Here is a 6,457-nt window from a genome sequence, read left to right as displayed (position 1 = left end):
AAAAAGCTACAGGGCATAGTAAAAAGGAAAGAAAAGTTGTTAAATGGTATTCTCTAGAAGCCTTTTAATGGTCACTACATTGCCCACATTTTCAAAGTGCCTAGTTTTAAAGTAAATGGATGCACATTCTGATTACACAGAAATACTCAGGTCATTTATAGAGTAGGCGGCCTGGTAAGTACACCTTGCATTAATGTTTCGGGCAACAAATTTTACCTAAATACAAACGAGCTCACACCAGGCAGGCTCTTCCAAGGCATCAACATTCTCTGCTACAGGAAAGCTAAGGAAATCTGTTTATGTTCTTTTTGTAACAAACACCCGCTAATCGAAAGTAAAAGATTCTCTGTGGCCCTGCTTCCCAGGTACAAAGCACTATTTCTCTGATTAATGATCCAGGTATCAGCAATACTGCAAAGCCAACATTCTCTGGTTCTAACAGAGTCAGCTACCTCTGCCCAGGTGTTAAACCCATGTCCTCATCCTGGGGGGTGTTTGGTAATTAGCAGTGCTAGCAAGTGCTTGTACTGACTGCTGTTCCTGGTAGTGAAGCATATATGTCAGGTCCCTGTTGGGGGTAAGAAAAAGGGGAAAATAAATGAGTCATTCCAGCTCCAGCAAGGTCATCTCCTTAAAGAAAGAAAAGGCAAACTTTCTGCCTCTGCTGTAAGAACCATCCTGCTCACCTGCTAAAACCCCCAGCTGATTGTGAAAGTGACTTTGACACTTTTCTCCAGCTCCCATTTAGCCATCCCTCCTCATGGTGGTGCTCTCATTTATGACCTGATTTTCTGCAGATGAAACCTCCTTGTCTTGAGTCTTACCTCATTCTCTCAGACCCTACTCCCTGACTTTTAAGGGACTGCTTAGCTAGGCTGATAAAGTAACTCTGCTGAGCTATAATGAGTGCCCGAGTGTTACTGGAAAAGGGTTTCATCCCACACTGACCCCCTTTCCATGGAATATATTCAGAGGTCTGGTAAACTGGATCACCAGATGTAGGAGGTAAAACCCAGATTTGTGGCATTTGTCATTTCCATGGTGCAAATACTTCCATCATGATCATTTTCAAGCCACCAACATGACAGACTTGAGTGAGCTCCAGCAGACCCCCTAATACGCCACGATTCACATAGTTTCTAAAGAAAATGTCATTACTCTTGGGGAATGAGGATAGCATGACTGGATTGGGTTGCAGAAATATTTTAGGGCAAAGGGGCATCTCATGGAATTCTTCAGATTGTATTGAGGACTTTTGCAAATTGGCAAATGAACTTACATGGTTAATTCCTCTCCCTCCAGGGACTCCTAAAAAAAAAAAATGTATAAACATATAGAAACAAGAAAATGAAATCAGAGGTTGACAATTATCAACAAGTTTCTATGAGACAGGAAGCAAACGTAGTGGGGACTGACAGCACAGAGCAGAGGAAGGTGCTTTAAGAAGGAACTAGGATGGAGACCCGATCTGGCCAGCCCAGCAGAGCCCTCAAAAGGCTCTGCATTCTGGAAAGACTGGAACTGTTGGAGGGAGTGAAGAAAGAGGCTAAAATTTGCAAGGAATAGTGGGAAAGTCAAATGGTTCATGTTATTATAAACACTTGGCCCTTGCTGGCTGACAAATAACTGAGTGAAGACAGTATAGAAGGAATCCAGAGAAGTTTGGACTAAATGACCCCTGAAGAACTCTCTAATTCCAACCAGATCACAGTCCTCAGAGATCTTCCCCTGGGATTCAGATCAATGGCACAGTGTCAGGGTATCCAGTTATTTCAGCCTTGGAATCCTCCCAAGTAGGTATATATCTGTCAGTGAACAACTATGTGTATACTTTGGGAAGAGCAGCCTAAACACTATGAACTAAGCAAGCATAGCTCATACTCCAAAAGAAGAGAATGTTGGAGCAGAAGGTTGAGACACTTAGAAGCCTACTGAGTATTCTGGGAAACAAGAACTTCAGGTGGCAGGTAATTCTGTCTTCAGATAAAAGACTGTGGCCCTGAAGAACTTGCTGATTTGATTTAGCAAATACTCTCATCTCAGAGTCTAACTAAACGCTATCTGCGTCCATTAAACAAATATACACGCATCTACTAAATACCAGTTCTCTGCTCCCTGTTGTGGAGATAAAGAGATGAATCAAGTAAGGTTTGACTTCAATGTGCTTAGAGTTGAGGTGTTGTGATAAAATCTAAGTGTAATGTCACAGGGGACACTGGCGCCTGAAGAGAAGAGAGTAGCATGGCAGTTTATACGAGAGGAGGAATATTTCCAGCTTGGGGAAAGCATTGGAGTGCTAAGGTTGCCAGATAATAAACAGCACACCCAGTAACATTTGAATTTTTAATAAATAACAAATCCTTTTTTTAGTATAAAATATAAACCTGACAACCATTAGGGCTGTGTTTTGTAGAGCAGGTAGAGTACAAATTGCCATGGAGATTGGGAGGCAATGCATTCTAGACAGAATGGGAAATACAGTTAGTTATTCAATTTTTGTGCTTAAATATTATCTTACCAGAAAAGACTTTCTGACCACTTTGTTTAAAATTGCAACCTCTTGTTTCTGTAGGATTTTTCTCCATAGCACTTACCATCACATGACATATGATTTATTGTTTATCTCTCTCTCCTAGAATACTATAGCAGGAAACGTGTATTTTGTTCACTTCTATATCCCCATGCCCACAACAATGGATAGCATAACGGAGGTGTTCAATACATATTTGTTGACTGAATGAATAATGAACAACTAAATAAATGAAGAACATAGGCAGGAACTGATTCGTTTTCTTCCTCTTGTGACTAATATTTGGTAGATGTTTAATTTGTATTTGTTGAAAAGTCAAAACACTAAGGCAGCCCCAACCCTAAGTAGCATTCAAACTAAGTGGGAACAGAAAGACAGTAACAAAAGAAACACATGATCATAAAGAGATACAAACTTAACCAAGATTCACAAATAGTATATGCAAAACCTACATCACTTCTGCCAAACCAGTGGCTGTTGCGGTGGTTGAAGGACTCAAGTCAGCAGTGTCAACAGCAAGGAAGGGTTAGATCACATCAATGGTCTGCAGGCAGAGGAGGAAGCAGAGCCTCTGGTTTCTCTGGGCCTCCAGAGCAGTCATAATCCTTGTCTTCAGACCACTTTCCTCTACAGGCCATATTTCCCCAGGAGGCAAAAACACAGCCTAGCATCCTGCTGCTCATCTTCCTCCAAAGCAATTGCTATCCTTGCAGATGTGCTTCAAAGGTAATAAAGAGACTAAGTGAAAAGGGAGCTTGCATTCTGAGTAGAAAGGGATGATGTATTGGGACTAGAAATCCGGAAAACGTATTTTTGCATACCACCTCTGGTAGACAGGGATTGCTTGGAGGTTTCTCAGTATCAATCAAGCCCCTTCCCCTCACCTCAGAGAAGGCCTACACTAAAGCAACATCTCCTACAATTACAGTCAGGCCCAGTCCCTGTCAATCCATCTCCCCATATAACATGCTCTCTGTCAGGAAAGATGCATGTATCTGTAGATGTTAATTGACGGGTAGATTGAAGATAGGAAACTCTCAGAAAGAAAAAATCAGATGGCCCTGCCACTTAACAGCTCCTGCATCACCAAGACCATTTATCACTTAGCTAATACAGTATGTGTATTTCTGATGCTTTCTGAATGTGCAGGTCACCAAACTGCTAAAAAATAAAAAATTTTAAAAAATAATAACTTCAGACAAAACTCTGTTTTTTAGATAGTTGTCCATTTGTGCCTCTGTTTTTCTACTTCATAGCGATATCTCAAGATCTTAATTCTCTGTTATTAAACTGTCAGTCACTATCTTCTATGTGCTTGTGACACTTAGACTAATATTGCCAGAAAGAAAAGAAAGAATGAGGAATGGAGAAAGGGAAGAAGGAAAGAGAAAAGTAAAAGAAAGGAAAGGAAAGGAAAGGAAAGGAAAAACCTAAGATATAACTGAGTCAGTGTTTCTGGAACATTAACCAATAAAAAAGCAAAGCCAAAAACCCCACTGCAACATAAAACCCTGCAATCTAAGAGCCTACACACCTTGAAAGCAATGAAAAAACTTTACTGGAATAAACCCGAATTAAAGAACTCTGAATTATTTAAAGATTTCTCATTGGCATATTCCCAGGGCCTAGAAGAGGATCTATCACACAGTAGGCACTCAATAAATATGTATTGACTGAATAAATGAAATAATTTGCATATCTTGGTCAAGAAAAATATTACGTGACGGTATTCTTACTTGAATATTTTATGCAACTAGGACTAAAAATGGAATAAGGAACTTTCCATTTAATTAAACCAAAACACTATGACTGTGAGGGTAAGAAAAAAGTCAATCTTTGTCCAACACTTGGCTCAGAGCAGAGCATGAATGCCCCATAACTTGGGTTGGCACCACTGCCTGGATACCAACCACATTGGGAAGAAAATAAAACCAGCTCCTAGTCACTGAGTGCCAGTCACTTCCAGTGTGTGCTCCACTACCATGAGGCATACAGTCTGGTTGGCCCTTCTCATTGACCTATCATGTTGGCAGCATGACATTATTACAATTTGGGGAGAAGACAGACGTATTTCTTATTCTGATACTTAACTATGCTTAACTAGGCCAGTGAAACCTAAGGAATTTCACACTGTATATCTTACTCCTTCTGGCAATTATTATCTTATTGATAGAAGGACATCAAAGCATCCATTAGTATCAGGCAGTCTATGATATCCCAAATACTTCTCAGAAGAGAATCGAGTTAGCAGGAAATGTAGGTTGGGATGATGTTAAGGAGGGAAATGACATTGACTGAGGATGGGCAAGGTACAGTAGTCGGGTGTCATCCCCGCCTCCTGGCCAAGGATTTCAATCCAAAAATCTCAGTGAGCTTGTCTTACATAATTCAATTTCTTAGTACAAGAAATGGCACTTAGAGGAAAAAGACACTGAACACATTTCAGAATGTTTCCTGCCTGGGCTACATTGCCTACTGACACAAACCCAGATGATACGTAGCATAGAGTCTTCAAGGCCACAGGTTGGAGCAGGGCAGAGCAGCAGCTGTTAGAGGGGAGAGAGGTGGGAAATGAATTGAGAAAAAGATTTAGAAACTTTGCATTGTGTTGAGACTCTCACTTGCTTTTCCTTTCCCTTTTTCCATGAAAATAATGATTTTCTTTGAACAGTCAATTTACAATTACTCTACCCTGTCAGGGTTATGAAGCTGAATAAAATATTGTTCGACAAATATTTTCTGAGCATCTCCTCTGTGCCAGCCTTGGGTCTGGGTTCTAAGGAGACAGATGTGAATAAGACACAAACTTTGCCCTCCTGGAGCTTCCAGTGAGGATAGGGGTTCACTCCCACAATCCTTTCATATGAATCCAAAGCTGTTGATTCTCCTTTTAGAACATCCACATGATGAAATAGGAATGGTTTTGCTGGGATTCATGGAATCTCCAACCCAGGACTTCTTTTGGATCAGAAGCTTGAAAGCTTCTGATACAGTTAAACATTTCAGTTGGCCACATTAACTAAAGTTTATGAACCAATGACCTAGAGAAATATAAAAAATTTTCTGATAGAAATGTAACCTAAGCTCCCCCAGGCCTCTTGAAGCTGTGGGTACAGATAGCAGCACAGAAATAGAAATAATGTACATCTCATTGGATCTTACCCCCATCTGCTTAAAAAAGGGTCAAATCCTATCCTGCTTGTATATGAGAATGCCCAAAGGTGTCTCTTGAGATCAGAAACAGGTCTGTGAAGCACACATTCTGCCACATTCTTATTTTCCTCTGCCCTCTACTTGATGTCTACTTCATTGAAAGTATCTCTTCTATCACCATTACCACTTCTCTCGTGAGAATATTCATGTCTGTGACATCTGTACTCTCCTAAAGATGCCAACCCTTGAGATATCAGAATGATCCTGAGAGCAATGGGGCAATTGTCTCTCACCCACTTATGTCACACACTGTGCATGTCACATGTTCGCCAGAGCCCTCATGGAAATGAATCCTTCAATTTATGTCTCCCTTTTCATCATAATGCTCCACACAGAAAGCTTTGAAGCCATATTTCCATTCCTTTTCCTCCCATGTTCTTTAACTCAATGAAATAGATGCAGTTTTTCTGTGTGCCTTCCACCCTCCAAAAGGATGGGCCCAGAAGCACTTGAATCTGGTGGCTGGCAGAGCTCAGGTCCAAACTGGAGCCCTTGATAGAGATGAATTCTGGACTTCTGTGGAAGAGTCAGTGAATATAAATGTGGTTTGTTTATTCTTCAAAAAATACAGAATACATATTAGATGTTGGATACTGGAAATATATTGATAATTATAGTCCCTATACTTATAGAACTAGTAAATTCAATAAGCAAATTTATAATTACTAATTAAGACAAAGTGTTATGAAGAAAATGAATAGTGATGGAGAGATT

This window comes from Pteropus vampyrus, unplaced genomic scaffold (genome assembly GCF_000151845.1).
Source record: "Pteropus vampyrus isolate Shadow unplaced genomic scaffold, Pvam_2.0 Scaffold200, whole genome shotgun sequence".
NCBI classification, from domain to species: domain Eukaryota; kingdom Metazoa; phylum Chordata; class Mammalia; order Chiroptera; family Pteropodidae; genus Pteropus; species Pteropus vampyrus.
Note: the sequence above shows the minus strand (reverse complement) of the source record.